General features: G+C 37.8%; 2 long non-coding RNA genes across 2 annotated transcripts; both read right to left on the bottom strand.

Moving 5' to 3' along the window:
• Positions 1 to 15,245: 15,245 nt before the first annotated feature.
• On the bottom strand, positions 15,246 to 16,636 carry LOC149241857 (uncharacterized). The gene is made up of 3 exons (XR_016245662.1): positions 16,541 to 16,636; positions 15,551 to 15,639; positions 15,246 to 15,409 (listed from the first exon to the last, which is right to left on the bottom strand). It is a non-coding gene; the product is annotated as an uncharacterized LOC149241857 (long non-coding RNA).
• A 450-nt stretch (positions 16,637 to 17,086) lies between these two features.
• On the bottom strand, positions 17,087 to 17,335 carry LOC149241856 (uncharacterized). Its single transcript, XR_016245661.1, has 2 exons — positions 17,264 to 17,335; positions 17,087 to 17,149 (listed from the first exon to the last, which is right to left on the bottom strand). It is a non-coding gene; the product is annotated as an uncharacterized LOC149241856 (long non-coding RNA).
• Between the last annotated feature and the right edge of the window lie 680 nt (positions 17,336 to 18,015).

Below are 18,015 nucleotides of genomic sequence, written 5' to 3'. Positions count from 1 at the left end.
GCCGTGGTCCGACTTTTCCCCTATACAATGCAAGGGACAGCCGGGTCATGGTACTTTTCGCTGCCCTCCGGATCTATCACCAGCTGGGACATTTTTCAAAATCAATTTCTCACCAAATTCAGCGATGATAGATCGACAGCGACACTGATCAACGATTTATCCAATCTCAAAGCTGAGGCTAGAGAACCCATTAAAGATTTTAACTTACGGTTCAACAAGATCCTCAACAAAATCCCCGCTGCTTCTCAACCCAGCGAGGAAGTAAGATGCGAATGGTACATCACGGCCTTACCTTCAAACTTGGCCATCTTCGTAGATAGGGTGAGCAAGACAACCTTAGTCGAAAATTTGGCTGAGGCGTTGGCAGTTGAAATATGCGTAGTAGCCCTAGAAAAGAGATCTACAATCGAAGAGCGTAAATCTAAGAAAATCTCTTTCAAAGAAGACACCAAGAAGAAGCAAACGAAAGATCCTTTCGACATGGAAGGATTACAAAAGGTATTAAAGGCCATGTCCAATGAGATGATTGACATAAGGAAACAAGTAGCAGAATCGTCCCCAAGAAAGCCTTTTAGGAGTTTTAAGAGAAATCCTCCTATGGAGACGAAGCCACCCAACGTGGTCTCAAACGTGGAATCTGACGAAGAAGAAGAAGAGAGCACCATCGAGACGTAGATCGACGATGAAGAAGTGGTGGAACTGCAATGAATGTGGGATTTCATCCTCCCACAAGAGGAAGTTCAAGAAGCACTTCCGGTCAGCACACGAAGCAGAAATCAGCTTGTTCCTCCCCAGAATATCCCAAAACAGAAGGGCGCAAGCCATGCAGCAAAAGAAAGGGTCGCACCAAAGAAAACAACTGCTAAAGCGACCTCTTTTAGCCCAGTCCAATCAGAGCAAACGCCTCCATCAAAGACACTAATAGTGTCGGATGAAATGGAGTATAACATCATCGATGACATGAAAAAAACTAGGACTAATATCACCCTGTACGAGTTGAGCAAATTGAAACACCAACAGAAAATCATGATGAAAGAGTTACACGCCGTACCTACTATGCCTTTACCTACAGCCGTAGCTTCCCATAATATAGGAAGACCTCCAATCAACACGATCAATAAAATCGATCCAAATGACATCGCTTTGATTGGAGGGAGATCTAGATCTCATACTCCTCCTTTCCTCCTCACTTATGAAATATTTAATAGAAACGTGCACAACTGCTTGGTTGATTCTGGTGCTTCAACCAATATTCTACCCAAGTCAATATGTGCCAAACTCAACGTTCAACCGCAAAAATCCGCAGTGCGCATAGTTCAACTTGATCGATCACAAGTCGAAGTGATAGGCGAACTGAATCAAGTGACCATAAGACTGTCGTCTAACCCCAAGGTATGCCAAGTTATCGACATCCTAGTGGCTGACATCCCTGAATTTTATGGCCTGATTCTTAGCAGGGACTGGTCCGAGAAACTCCACGGATACTTTTCGACCGACTGGTCGCACATTTGGTTACCCTTCAACGGGAAACCAAATCAAATAAAGGTTGAACGAGAATTGCACCAAAAATACATAGTGACGGATTTGGAAGGAGAGAATGAAGCCATAGCATACAACAGCAGCATCATAGACAACTACTCGGTAGACTCTTTCCTCGGAAATTTCAATGCTCACATATCACCATATTTAGAAAATTCAGTTTTGTCCCAAATAGAAAACTTTTCCCAGACTGATGATTCAAAATGTGTTAGTTTCTTAGATAACCCTGTAAATACTTCTTTATTTTGGAAATTATATTTTGATGGCTCTAAATCCAACGAGGGAGCGGGAGTAGGATGCGTTTTGATTAGCCCTGACGGAAATAAGACCATGCTCACATGCAGACTGGAGTTCGATTGCACGAACAACACAGCGGAATACGAAGCCTTGGTGCAAGGCCTATACAAAGCAATCGGCTGCAACGTCAAATATCTTCAAGTCTTTGGAGATTCCGAGATCGTCATCAAACATGTACGTAACACCATACACTGCCTGTCTAGTCATTTAAAGCACTATCAATCTTTAGTACAAGATCTCACTGCACATTTTACAGCGTTCAATATTTCGTCAATCCCGAGACTTCACAACGCAAGCGCAGACCTGTTAGCTAACGTAGCCTCCAGACTCATTCCCTCCGAAGACTTTAGTCCAGATAGGTTTTCGATAGAGTTGATTTTTAAACCATCTATCCCTAACAACATCACTAACTGGAGAGTATTCAACGACGACCCAGACATCGTAAGTTTCCTCACCTCCGAAGGATCCTACTCAAACCAGATAATCAACGAAGACTGTCATGATCACCAGATACAACAAAATAACACTGATAATGCCATACCCAAATCGGTGGTCAAACTAGAAGACTTATACGACTTAAAAAGTTGGTTCAAAAGGTCAGCTAATGCCAAACTTTACATTTCGACTCTGAACTACGAATCAGTGAACCTAGGAACCGATGAGAAGCCGCAAAACGTTAATCTAGGCCAAGGCCTGGCTCCTGAAGAAAAATCAGCATATATCCGTCTTCTACAACTGTACAAAAACGTCTTCACCTGGAATTATGATGAGCTGAAGACTTACAACACTTCTATCATTCAACACATTATCCCCATGATTGACAACGAGAAACCTGTCCAGCAGAAGCTTAGAAAAATCCACCCCAACTTGGAAAGTCAGATAAAAACTGAGCTGAATAAATTTTTGAGAGCCAGAATAATCTTCCCGGTCAGACATTCCAAATGGGTATCCAATATGGTACCTGTTAAGAGAAAAAAACGGAGATATTAGAATCTGCACCGACTTTCGGAACCTCAACAAAGCCTCTCAGAAAGACAATTTTTCCCTCCCACCTATGGAGCAAATATTACAGGCAGTCGCAGGCTCAGAGTTAATGTCTTTCCTGGACGGATTTTCAGGATATAACCAAGTGTTGGTACACCCAGATGATCAGTTAAAAACCACCTTCTGAACTAAATGGGGTACCTACGCGTATCGGAAAATCCCGTTCGGTCTGATCAACGCCGGCGCTACTTTTCAAAGGGCCATGGACATCGCGTTTAAAGGTTTAGTCAACAAATCGGTAGTGATTTACCTGGATGATATAACTGTGTACTCCAAGAACCGAAACGACCACCTCAAATATTTGAAGAAAATCTTTCAAAGATGTTTAAGGTATGGGATCTCGCTTAACCTGAAGAAATCTTTTTTCACGTTGAGTGAAGGAAAATTGCTAGGATTCATAGTGTCCAAATCTGGCATTCACATTGAACCTGACAGAATCAAAGAAATTTCCGAGATATCCATGCCCCATAACAAAAAGACCATGCAATCTTTCCTAGGACAGATCAATTTTGTCAAAAGATTTGTCCCAGATTTTTCACGTATTATTTCTCCTTTACAAAAAATGATAAAAAAGAATTCAAACTTTAAATGGGGTCTAGACGAGCACGAAGCGGTTAACTTAATCAAACAAGCCATCATCAACGCTCCATCTCTAGCAACCCCAAACTTTTCAGAGCCTTTTGTCTTATACATGTTTGCCTCAGAGAATTCTTATGCTGCAATCTTGACGCAAGCGAATCAAGAAAAGGTAGAAGCTCCGATCGCATTCTTTAGCTCAAACTTACAAGGTGCTGAGCTGAAATATTCGGACATAGAGAAACAGGCATATGCCGTTTTTAAAGCGATTAAATATTTCAGACCATTCTTGCTAAAGGCCCATACCAAGGTCATAGTACTGTTCCCAGCGGTAAGAAATCTCTTGATACAGAAGGATGTGGGCGAAAAGAGAGCGAATTGGATCACCGCCTTGCAAGAATACGACCTGGAGATCAAGTCGGCACACATCGTTCGAGGCCAAGGCTTCTGCAAGATGTTAGCTGGAGCATCGCAAATCCCCAAAAAATTGTCTGAAGAGGTACACGCGTATGAGGTAAGCCTAAACGACGCAGAATCATTATATGCTGACATCATTTATTTCCTCAAGAACGGGCATGCTCCATTTCACCTGGATCACATCAAGAAGAGAGCCCTGAGATTAAAAGCCAAACAATACCAACTCGTGAATGATGTCCTGTTTAAAAGAAATTATGATTCTGTGCTTCTTAGATGTCTTGAGAAAACTGAAGCCGAAAAGGTTTTGCAGGAACTCCATGATGGACCAGCAGGTGGACACTATGCTGGAGAAGCCACCGCGCACAAAATCTTACGTGCAAGATACTACTGGCCCATGATGTTCAAAGACTCGTACAATCACGTAAGAAAATGCCAAGTCTGCCAGACTGCTGCAGGAAAACAAAAGAAGTCATCCATGCCACTGCAGCCGGTTAACATTGAACAGTCGTTTAGCCAATGGGGCCTGGACATAATAGGTGAGATCGTTCCTCACTCCTCTAAACAGCATAGGTATATCCTCACGGCAACTGACTATTTTACTAAATGGGTAGAGGCAGTTCCTCTCAAGACAACTAATTCTGAAAACATTATTGAATTCATAGATCAGTTTATCATTACTAGGTTTGGATTGCCAACGGCCTTAATATTCGATAATGCTTCATATTTTTCTGGAAATACCATGACTGAGTTCGCGCTCAAAAGAGGGTTCAAACTGAAGTATTCTGCCAACTACTATCCGCAAGGTAATGGGTTGGCTGAATCAACGAACAAGAACCTAATCAGGATTATCAAAAAGACAGTCGACCAAAACCAAAAGAATTGGCATAAAGCGCTAGTAAACGCCCTATGGGCAGACAGAATTACAAAGAAAGCCTCTATCGGTACTTCTCCCTTTAATTTAGTTTACGGGAGAGAAGCAGTTCTTCCTACTCACTTAGTCATTCCTTCCTTGTCCTTAGTACAATACATTGATGAAGTATCCACTTCTCCCTTACAACTAAGGCAAACGGAAATAATCAAGCTAGAAGAACAACGAGAACAGGCCAAGAAAACCCATGCTCACCACCAAGCGCTGATAAAATCCTCTTTTGATTCGAACATAATGACCAGAAAAAACTTTCAGATGGGAGATTTAGTTTTGAAGTGGGATAAGGCACATGAAGAAAAGGGCAAACATACGAAATTCCAGAAGCTGTGGCTTGGTCCTTTTCAAATTGTAGAGGTCATAGGCCCGTTGACTTTTGTGTTGCAAGACTTGACATGTAGAAGAGATTCTCTGCCTGTAAATGGACAAATCCTCAAAATGTATTTTCCATAGAAGGTTATCCTTCTAATTTTTGTAGGATAATTTTAGTTTTATTTTAGCTTTATTTTTTTATTTTTTTTATATAAATAAGGTTGGTTGTGAATGATCATAAAATGTATTTATGAAGGATATACCATTTCTCTATCAGATTTTGATTTCACTTGTATAAATATTAAAACTTTTCGAAAAATCTGACTTTTATTATTGACAGATAGAGTTAACTTTAGCCTAAATATGATGTTAGTTTCAACTTCACAAAGAAATCTGGGATGAAAGTAACTTTTGGCAAAAAATTGTTTTATGCCAACGCAATGAAAAGTATCATCAATAGCAAAATAAGTATTCTCTACAAAACTACTGTTCTTAAACTCTATTATTGTCGTCCAGAGCTTTCTTAAGGAAAAACAATGACTTCCTCCCTGTTAAGGAAAATCGCAACATCCAGAGAAACAATCCAAGAAAACACTATATCTCAAAGAATAAGAGGTCTCATCACGAGCCGGCTTATCATGATCACAGATATTATAACTTGCTGACTTTGCCACTACTGTCTATCAAAACAGGGCAACGACTCAAGATTGTTGCAATCAAAAGACAAGGGGTCTCATTGCGAGCCAGCTTGTTCAGCAAAAGTGTAAATCAAGTGAATGACTGTGTCATAATTTGGCCACCAAACCAAGACATTGTTCTTTAGAGAATAAAAAATCAAAAAAGAAAGAAAAGTGTCAAAAGGATTTTTCTCTGGAATGTTGTAAATAACCTCAAGCAGGAAAAAGGATCATTGCTGGATAATATGGTAACCCTGTCAAGGCTATGGACGCTTGCGGGCAGCAGAGGCTCTACCTACGACAAATGAGCATACTTTACAAAGCCAGTACGCAGAGAAGACCTTATTTTGTCTTTGAAAAGACTGAGTAATGTCTAGGTGTGAATACAAGAAATAACCCAGAAGAAGCAAACAATCAGAATGAAATAAAAAGTTGTGACGAAACATCATTGACAGGATAAGGGGTAATACTCTATCCGTCCATAACAAAATTTAGACATAAGAAAAATTTTTCTGTTTTGGAAGTGAAAATGCAATAGAACAAGCAGAGATAACTGGTTCTTCACAGTGAATCTCCATTGTTGTGGTCACCAACAACCCCCCCTCTTTGCTTGATATTAGCAATAACGTCGAGCAAAGGGGGGACCCTGAACAAAAATCCCAAAAAATATTTTGTTAAATTTTTGTATTTTTCTCCCTAAGGCTTAAATCGCATCGCAAGGAAAGGTTGAAGCATTACTTAAAGCGCGAAAAGTAAAACTGCGAAAGAGCGACGCGAAGTTCATCACGTCGCATGCATCTCAAACGCGCTCTAAAAGGAGGACCTCCAAGAAGCGCCGATCGCCGACATGCGACATCGCACATCGCAAACGTCACGCTATGGCACCAAGAACCATTGAATAAAATCTGCGATCTGCGATGACTGCGATCTGAAAAGACTCATCACACGATAAACCCAAGACCAAGCGCGCGCCTTAAAGGAAATTAATGACTGCATGCTTGAGTATCAAGGAATAATTGCATCACATTTATCGAAGAGTCAAGTCATGATGAATGTCAGGATTATGCATTCATTAGAGTTTAATGCTTTTATGTCAATCTTTTCATTTCCCTTCTTCTTTGCGTAGACTGCAAGACACGCAACTGATATAAATCTATATGTAAGAAACATCTGAGAGAAAGGGGAAAGCGCCAATGAAATAGCAGAGAGAAGATGCCTCCGCAAACGAATGCCGCATGCAGCAGGACCGCGGATTCCAGACTATCAGACAACCGGAACTGATGAAATTAGACTATCCAAGGCTCAGAGTCAAAGGCGCACAAAAGCAGTGTGTTCACAAAAGATCCTAAAGCTCAGACTTGGTAAAGCAGAGAAAGAAGCGCATAGGAAGGAAGACGCTCCAGAAAAACCTGGAACAAAGAACGGAAACAATTCTCAAAACAGGGGGATGTCCATACAGCGCGACTCCTAACCCACTCAGTCATTCGCACGACCGGAAACCGAAACAACAACAGCAAAATCAGTTCGAGAAGAACCTGGGTTGTGCTAAGTATACACGCGGCGAATACACCCAGCTAGAGAAAGGTTTTCGAAAATATCTTCTGGTTTGTCAGAAGGAGGTGCCAGCTCTTGTTATTTCCACTTTTATCTCCCGAGCAAAAGAAGAAGGTAGCCAGCCGACTCTTCCCAGGAAAGCGTTGCGCAGTTGACAGCACTAAAGGGAATATACAGAAACGGTCAGAAATTAGATTTAAAGTTTTAGAAATAAATTTGCTTTTAGTAAAGGGCGGTCATTTGAAGCCGATTCACTAAATTCGTGTAATTAAGATCAATTAGCTAGTAGTATTTAACCCTTCTCATGGCATTTGGAGAAGGGTCCGGAAATCTGTCAAAAAACTTGTCCTCAGAACATGCACTTCTGCACCCTCAGAGGAGGTTTTTGATGAATGGATGGATCGAGATTTATTTATGTTTGCATTTTAATGTCTGTTACTGATGTTGCACTTCTGTACTCTTAGTAGATATTAGAACAAGTAGAAGTAAATCATTATTGCTTGAAGTTTATTAGTGAAATCAGTCGTAAATGGTACTTTTATCTCTTGACTAAATTCTGCTAGTATCCCTAAAGTGATATACAGCTGAGTTCTTTATATGTTACTCTATGAATGTCTGTATTACCATTTGGCACTTCTGTACGGTGGAGTCATTTATTTATGCTTGACATATAGAAAACTGATTATGCGATATGTTGTTCACAACTACACTGCCTAACTTCTTATGCAGAATGGTTTATCTTTATCGATTTATATTCTGATAACAGTTGAATGATCTTTATTACCAGCTGTTGTTAGAAATCTTTCTAGATCGCATAACAAAAGAGAACACCCCGGGTTAGCGTAGATTAGATGTATTGTTTCTCTTCATTAGATCACATTAGTATAGAAGTAGTTTAGCTGTTAGAATTAAGACTAGTTCAGAGAAACCTTTTAGATTAATATCATCAAACTCTACACACACACGCACACCCTTCACATTGGGAAACTGGTCCCATTACCCCCAGTCAGACCCGCTACTCCAAACGGGCAAGGAGCCGCCAACCAGGTTCCGGACCGGGTGGGTATCCCCCTTGTTGTTGACCCGACTTCGGGGCCCTCAACAGTTCCTCAAGAAAATCGCTTCCAAGTGCTTGAATTGGCACTACGCACTACACCTTCCTGTTGGTGGGGTACGTGTAAGGAGAACGTCACTGGTTGGAAGGAATATATAAGGATAATGAGATTAAGGTTTGGATATGCTAATACCAGGATGATTGAGAATTGCGGTTGGAAGGATGATCCTCACGATAATCTATCATGGTGGACTTGATCGTGGGGAATGGAGCCACAACTAGAATGGATGTACATGTTTTGTCATGCCTTAGATAAAATCCCAATAAATTGGTATTTGGAAATAGAGCTTCACCATGAGACAGTCGAATGGGACATGTTAAGAGAAAGTTTTTTACTGGCATTTAGCTTTGAGGATGGGTTCGAAAGCATTGATGAAGCGCTTTAGGAGATAAAATCCACTATCTTCAGGATGCCTAAGGAACAAGTAGAATGGACTCAGCCAGATTGGAGTATAGTATTGCATCATTCACTAGAATGTCATAATGTGACTGTTGAGGAGGAAGAATAAGATCCATGAAATATTAACGTTCTAGAATCCAGAGGGACAACATGAAGTTGAGGGACCTTAGACAAAGAGCCCTGATGTAACAAAACTGCTGAAAACCTAGCAAGTAAATATGGGATCTGACACACAGCCTAAGTTCGTAAAGATAGGAGACTATTGGGACAAAGATATAATCAATAAGGTGAGCAATCTACTGCGTGAATACCAAGATCTACATCCAACAAAGTTCTCGGATTTGAAGGGTATTGTGGGAGATCTGGGCATAATGAAAATTATTTTATAACCTAGAATGAAGCACATAAAGCAGAGACCTTATCAACTCAATCCAAAGGACAAAGAAAATGTTTTCAATGAGATTGATAAGATGCTAGAGGCCGAAATCCTTGAGCCAGTAGAAGAATCTGATTGGGTGAGCCTAATTTTTTTCCAGGAAAATAAACAACAAGGTGAAATTTAGATATGTGTGGATCTAAGAAATTTGAACAATGCAAGTGTGCATGATCCGTTTCCAACACCATTTAGAGATGAAGTGTTAGAGAATGTTGGAGGATGGGAGAATTATTCATTCATTGATGGGTTCTTAGGATACCACCAAATAAATATCGCACCAAATGATCGTAGCAAGACAACCTTCACAATAGAATGGGGTTGCTTTTAGTATTCAGTAATGCCATTCATATTGAAGAACGTGCCCGCAACCTTATCCAAGGTAGTAATCGTGTCGTTTAAGAATTTTATTCGTAAGTTACTAAAGATTTATTTTGATGAGTGGATTGTGTTCGGATCATTGAACCACCATGTTGCAAGTCTACGCCTCATGCTAGATAGATGTCAGAGGTACCAGATCGTGTTGAACTTGAAGAAATGTATATTCTATGTGCCTTTTGGAATTTTTGTAGGCCATTTAGTATGCAAGTAGCGATTGATGGTGGACCCTGCAAAGATAGATGTGATTGTGAATTTAAAAGCCCCCAAGAGTGTTAAGCAGTTGCACACAATGTTATGCCACATAAGCTACTATAGGAAGTTTACCAAGTCTCATGCCCAGATAACTATGTCGATGGAGAAACTCTTAAAGAAGGATTGTTCAGATGAGGAGTGTAAATAGAGCATGGATGTGTTAAAGGAAAGGATTGTGATTGCACCAATCTTATTATTTCCAGATTGGAAGAAAGAGTTCCATGTGCATGTAGATGCCTCATGTATTGTGCTGGGTGTGGTATTGACCCATCCTGGCGAAGGTGATATTGATCACCGAATAGAATTTTCCAGTAGGAAACTATCGAAGGTTGAAAATAATTACTCTGCTATAGAGCATGAAGGGCTGACGATAGTCTATGCACTACAAAAGTTTCAACATTATTTGTTGGGTGCACACTTCAAAATGTACACAGATCACTCTACTCTCAAATACCTCGTCAAAAAACCTGTGTTGTGGGGGGCAATCTGTAGGTGGTTGTTTCTATTCTAGGAAAATGATTTTGACCTGATTATCAAGCCAAGATGATTGAATGTGGGACGAAATCATCTATCTAGGATTGAGATAGGTCACTACTACATGAAGGGGGGTTTTAAGACAATATTTAAGACAATATTTGAGCCAATTGTCTTAACTTAAGACAAAAAGAAACTCAAATATTGTCTTAAATATTGTCCCTAAGCGGGTGTCTCAAAATATAATGTCTCAAAAATTTGTCTCTATAAAGACAATTTGATTTGTCTCTCTAGAGACAATTTCATTTGTGTCTCTTTAGAGACAATTACATTTTTGTATTTTTAGAGACAATTCCACAATTCAAATTATTGTCTCTCTAGAGACAATATAAAAAATTATTTAAAAATAAATAAATGTCCATAATTCAAAATATTGTCTCCCTAGAGACAATAAAAAAATTATTTAAAAAAAAATAAATAAAATCATTTTGAATGTCTGTTGGCCCGTATCGTTCTCACCTGGAACAGATTCGTAAGATAATAAGCAGGAATCTTCCACACAATACATACATATAATTTGAGTTCCCCATTAATGATCTTTAAAGGGGAAGTATAAAACATGGGTGAGAATATTTGCAAATCTATTCCAAACATTAAAATTCAGGCTAGAGTTGGGACTTACATTTATAATACACTTTTGCAATTTCCAAAGACTTAAATTTTAGTAAACAAAGAATGTGTGCTAAAAAAAATTAAATTAGAATTTAAAAATATTATGCTAAATTTGAACTTAGGTTGATTATAAATTTTAACAAGAAACAAGGTTGTCAGTTAATTTTGATCTATAACGATTAAATACAAAGCAATTGTTAAAATTAACTGAAGAAAATATCTTTATGACAGGAATATGCTTTTATATAATGATCGGCATACTTACCCAATGAATATTCACAATATGACCGTATAAATCCTATCGTGGAAACAGGAGTTTAAGCCAAATTGCCACTGCAATCATCAATGTGATCCTATTGTTAATTGTGCAGATTCAAAGTCTCAGCTGATATTATAATTAAAAATAAAAGTGGCTTACGCATGTCCACGAAAGGAAAGCAAGATGGAAAGCATTCTGCAGGAACCATCAAGCCTTTATGTCATTGTCATAAATATAATAGACACAATTAAGGAAATAAAATTTACAACGCAATTATTTCGATACCTGGAACAAAGTGAAATGGATCAAGAATATAATAAGTTCATGGCGATCGAACCAAAACAACTTATCAGTTTGCTGCACCACTGGAATTCCTTTAACTACAGAATGTCTCTCTTGAATTGCTAAGGCCATTTCTAATATTATAAGTTGCAGCTTCACTCCAACTATCAAAACTATTTGCACAAGTAATGCAGCAATAAACACGCAGCAGTCAATAGTTGACAACTTTTCTATATCATTAACTTATATCATTAGTAGTTCTATTTCCGAAAATTTCCAGGGACTTACAGCTAAGGGAACGAAGGAGAACCAAAAGTATGAATGCCAGTCTGCTCACCCAGTAATGCAGCCAGTGAAAGAGGCAATGTCAGATTCGCTAGTAACGGAAACAAAACTAAACATTGGAGTAAGACAGAGAGTTGTGAAGTCTTACTATGCAAGTGGATAAGTAAAAAGCCCATGGCAAAAGTCCACAGGGGAACACTGCAGATAACACAATAAATGCTGTAGTGTTAGGTAAAAAGCAAGGGGACGTTTCCTAAAGAAACAAAACAAAAGGAGGACTGAGAAGCGTTGCAGGAGGAAAATCAATTATTATTGCTAGAGACCAAAGTTTTTACGCACAAAAAGTTAATAGAACCTGATTCCAATCACACTCTTCAAGTCGTCATCCAATGATCTCTTTATATATTTATGAAAAACAAACTTCTTGTTATTTGCAGAGAGATGGGCCTATACAGTACCAAGGAAGAAAATTCACAAGGAAAATCAAATAAATCATGTGAATGAAACAATTGTTTACATAACCAAGTTGAAATCTAAACGAAGGTTTCAAGTTATGGAGACATACAATGATGAAGCCATGCCGCAAGGTTAGGTAATCAACTTTCCTTATTGACTGAAAGAATTGTCTGAAGAAGCAAACCTGCAATGAATATTAATATTACATGTAAAATGGATTCAAGCAAGATAAATCCCTTGAAAATTTGGAGTATGAATTACTTACCACCCATTTAATAATCGGTGTTCTGCTCCAAAAATTCATATGACGCGTTACAAATGTAGTTTGTTGGGTTAACCTGAAACTTGAAGGATCTGCATGAAACAAACAGCAAGCACATAGCTGCTTGTTCTTGAGAACAATCTTTCTAAAATTCCTCAAAACGTTATCCAATTGTAAATCTTCTTGATGTTTGAACCTAAAATCATTTCACAGGTGTCCCCGTTGAAATTTCCAGATTCGTAACCTAGGTGAGGTGCCATTTTTCAAACATGACAGACTGCAAGACGAGGCCATTTAGAGAAGAAAATTGAAAAGAACTCATCATGTGAACATGGATAATACATTTTTACTATCTCCTTTTCCCATGCTTTCCAACGCCTCATCTATGACCGAAAATGACTTGTATTTTGAGTTAAAGATGTTTCGAACGCATGAAGATATGAAAGAAAATTCAAACCGAGAAAAAAATTGAACTGAATGACATGGGAGAAGATCAGTTATTTCCCATGGAACTTACTTTTGCTCTTGCTAAGGTGATTGTTAGGACACTATATAACGCATGGACAGTTGCCAACGTAAAGATGAAGTAGTGGAGTTGGTTCATGCCAGTGAGGGAGACCAGAGGATACTTATCCTTGAATCAAGAGGGAATGAATAATTATCAAACTATCATAAATATCTTGAATCATATCAAATGGACTAACACGATCTAAGTAACATCTAATAGCATTGGGAAATTCGAATATGCAACATAGAGTTTGGTGTCCACCTCAGAACAATGATCGATAGCAGGAGCCATTGATTATTCCTTTTGACATGGAAGCATACTATAAGCCATTCCTTTCAGTATACAAATCTTAGAAATGGGCTTTTAGTAGAAACGAGATGAATCCCATAAGAATCAGTTCTGCAATCCAAAAAAGACCATTTAAAATGTATTATGTCAGCCGATGTCATGTGATGCAATCTCATTCTGAAATTCTGAGAGTTGCTAAAAGATAGACTTGCCACAACGATCTGAATACTTCTTATGAACAACTCTCAACTTATTTCCTCCCGTATTTAGGTGAAAATCAACCATGAAATACGCACATTCCCTGGAACAATGCAGATAAATGTTATTACCTCAATGTACAGAGTTAACAAAATGTGCGTACGCCTCTAGACACTTAGTATGCACATTAGTATTAGATAAAGATTCAATTCATACAAGGTTTTAGTAGCTAAGTTCCAACATATAGTTGATCAAGACACAATGTTCTGGTCGTAGCTGATCAACAATGCCTGCCTGTAATTGATGAAGAAATCTAAAATGTCTAGGAGTAGGATTTCTTTAGAAGGGTAAAATCACTAAAAGCATGATGCTTTAAAAATTTTAAGGCTTACTTCAGGTCTGGTTCAGAGTAGCCTCTATGAAGGGTAAGTGTTTTGTTCCAACATGGATCCTTCCTCAAAGTTCATCGAGCAGTGTAGATAGTAGCAGCAGTAAGCATTGATGGACTGTAGATAGTCCATGCACTTTATGGACATATCTTGCCATGCCAAGCACTTAATGTCCAAGAGGCTTATAGAGGGATAAGAGGCAAAAAGAGGAAACATACATATTCAACAATAAAATAATAGAACGAACGAGAAGTGAAACACAGCCAAACCACATAGCATCCAATTCAAATATAAGTAGACAATACTGGCATCTGTTGTATGATTGCAAACAACATAAATGTTTTCATGTCATTGTCAATAAAATTGAATGTAGGCTAAGAGAATCATGCTTTGAATTCCTCGAGACTGTAACCAAATATTTTTGTTGGATTTACAATTTCTTTCATCCAATTTACAATTTCTTTCATCCATTAGGACATCAGAACATGCTGGAATAAGAACACAGGACACACTATTCATGTTCTTGAATATAACAATAACACCATGTATAATCATAATTCCACAAGGCTTGGTAAGCAATAAGAAGCACTATTTCTAGACAGTTAAAAAGTGGCCATCAAAATATTTGACACAAGTTAGCAAGACTGATGGTCCCAATGCACAATTATTTTGCCAAATCAGAAAATACACATCTTTGGGGATGCACACTACTACAAATCTAGAAATATTTACATTAATCTAAGTGAAAAGAGCAATTCTCCTAGTTAAGCAGATAACTAACTCTCGAAATTCATCTCTGGCATCTTCGTCACTGTCTTTAAAATTTGAGAATTATCGTCAATAATACTTCCTTGTGTCCAGCGTTTTAACATCTCCAAGGCTACTTTTGGCTGATCCATTGGGACCATATGACCTGCATCATGAAATTTGTAGGTGCCTTCTTGAAATTCTCACTTCCAGACCAATCCATGGAATTCACCCATCTTGAATTGCCTGAAAGACACATAATTTGAACAATTAACTTTTCAATTTTGAAGATTAGACTGACAAACCTGAAAAATACAACTGCAAATAAGTTAATAACAGACTTAACACCTAAATCATAAAGTCATTGTCCAAAACAAAAACAATATGTTATATGTATACAGTATCATTAGCTAACCAATTGCAAATGAGATCATATTCTCCTGCATAAACTAGCAACTTAACACCATCCTCTAAGAGTGTTGAATGAAAACTTCCATATTCCGCATCCAGTCAGTAAGCATAGCTTCATAAACCAAGGGGCTACAGGAGACAAATTTTCGGCTGCCAACCCCCAGGGCATCCCTAACAAAACCCTGGTTCAAGTAATTCTCCATATTTGAAAAATCATAGCACATGCCACCATTGCACTCCTTCCGAACATCATAGTACTACAAAATATAAAACAAAATAATGAAGACTAATATCGTAACATATATAAAACAACAATGACAAACTACATTTTAAGATAAGAAATGCTGATAAAATAAACATAATGTCTGGCTGTCCAGTATTTAGAATTTAAGTCTTACATTGATATTCCCAGCTAATGCCATAATGGAATTGAAAATTGAGGTGCACACCAAGTATGATGCAAAGCATGTGACAGTCCCTTCGGTACCTGGCAAGTTATCACACTAGCTATAATCATAACCTACATTAAGAACCTTCGATAAAGGATCCAACATAACATCAGCCATAACCAGTTACTTAAAACACTTCACAAGTGGTAACTAAGGATCATAAAGCAAACAACATTTAGCCATCAAGCTTCTCGAAATTTAAAACATAGTAACAAGATTTCAATATGAACACATACAAGTCTATTTCAATAAACAAAGTATACATCTCATAAATATGAAAATATGTATTTTGTTCCAAATTTTAATAGGATTTCAGCCCCATGAAAAAATATTCCTTGAAATTTGATGACTAGTTTATATTTATAGGTGTCTATTTCTGAGATTTTCGGTCTGTTTTTTATGGATTAAAGGTCTACAAGTATCAAATACATGAGATATATTATCAAAAATGATAAAAAGTGGACCATACTGAAAAATGTTTGTAAAAACACACAATAAACAAGAATGAACTAACTAGAGGAGGGAAAAGCATCACCTATGCACAATATTTTGAGATCCAGATAAACCTTCACTACTATTATGGAAAATGCTTGCACAAACAGCTTAAAAAATACATTGAATATTTCAAAAAGCACATCAACAAACAAGCCTTCCATAGCGGATAAGTGTTCAAAGCCCTTAACACAAATTTTATGGATTGTACTTGCTCATTATGTACTGAAGCAAACACAGTTCAACCAAGAAGAATGTTAGATTTTCCATCTGAATAATAGATAGTACAACTTGTCAGTACAACAGGGTATTATTAGGAATACAATAAAGAAAAGTAATTTAAAGCATGAATGCTAGATTTTATGAGGCATTTTCGAAAGTATATTTGATCAATGCCACACAGGCTGCTTCCAATAATATAAAAAGTGGTGTCATTCAAAACTTTACCACTTTGTTGGAATCAGCTGCCTTTAGAAACCTGAGGAGGAATACATATGGCCGAGTGGGAACTGTAAGCTTGAAGTTCAATTGCTTTAAACTCCTGCGAAGAGTTATTATCAATTGATTAGTCAATCTAAATGTTTGGAGACTATGTTGCAATCAATGACAAAGAATTATCAGTTAGAGCTAATTACCATGGCCACTATCTGTTCTGACGTGCATTCATTTGGGAAGATGCAGATGAAGTCATTGACCTGTAGCCAAGTATAAACCAGCTCTTATCAATATTGTGTTACCTATTATAATATAGTTTTTGTGTTGATTCCAGCATAAAGCGTAATCTTCTGTACGAGTAGATATTTTTGGTGTATGTACTTTTATACAGCCAACAAAGTGTTTTTTTAATTAGATATATACACATCCTTTCTTACAGATGTCAGCAAGTCATCCTACCTGTGCAGGATAGACTTCTTCATATTTGCTAGCTATAAACATTGCAGCGATAGCAAGTAATGGCAAATTCTTCCTTGCAATACTCTGAATAGAAAGGTATCTGTCAATGATGTTCACAGTGAGATACAACGTCTCTGGCATTAATTCCAATTCCAAATGCACCTAAAAATTTTAAGATTTTGATGTCAGCCCTAAGAGATAGACCATATAAATCACTTTTAGATCTAAGTTTGATAGCAAATGGAAGTTGGAACTAGCATAGGAACAAAGTTGTACCTCCACCAACCAATCAATCACGACTGCCCTCATCTTTGCGTTGATTTTAACCTGGTTTCTCATATAATCTGGAGGTACTTAACTCACATCCTGGGCATACATGAATGCCAAATTTTGGTTAAGGAAAATAAAACTTTACCTTCACCCTAACAAGAAACTGCAATCATTGAGAGAGAAACATACCTCAATTGTCTTGTAGAATTTTTATATATCTTCAATGTATTCAACAAATACCAATTGGTTTTCAATGTTTCCATCATCAATGCTAGGAAGCACCTGATGGGAATCCTTGAATGCATCCTGAAATACATTCATCAAGATTATTAGTCATTTTCAGCTGACTTACATCATAAATAAACACAACACTAACTTGAGGCTATCAAGATAACTAATCATTTTCATCCAACTTACAACATGACTAAAGACAAAGCTATCTTAAGGTTATAAAACTTGCTAGTAATTTGGAGTGGACATGGATACTCTTTGGTTTGTGTATATTTGTTGAACAAGAACAAGAAAAGTATAGGAGAGTGACACAGACCTCACTTTGAGATGTTAGCATTCCAGTCTTTGGTTTGTGTATATTTGTTGAACAAGAACAAGAAAAGTATAAGGGAGTGACACAGACCTCACTTTGAGATGTTAGCATTGCAGTCAATGATGGTGCAGTGTGTTTCCAAGCTTTCATTTGGTTAGGTCTTTCTAATCCCCCTTCTTGTGCACTTCAGTCGATGTTATCGCTAATACAAATG

The sequence above is a fragment of the Pinus tabuliformis genome, chromosome 8 (assembly GCF_031772625.1).
Source record: "Pinus tabuliformis cultivar Carrire ecotype Pingquan chromosome 8, CPIR1, whole genome shotgun sequence".
NCBI classification, from domain to species: domain Eukaryota; kingdom Viridiplantae; phylum Streptophyta; class Pinopsida; order Pinales; family Pinaceae; genus Pinus; species Pinus tabuliformis.
The sequence above is the reverse complement of the archived record's forward strand: the minus strand, read 5'-3'. Positions and strand labels throughout refer to the sequence as shown.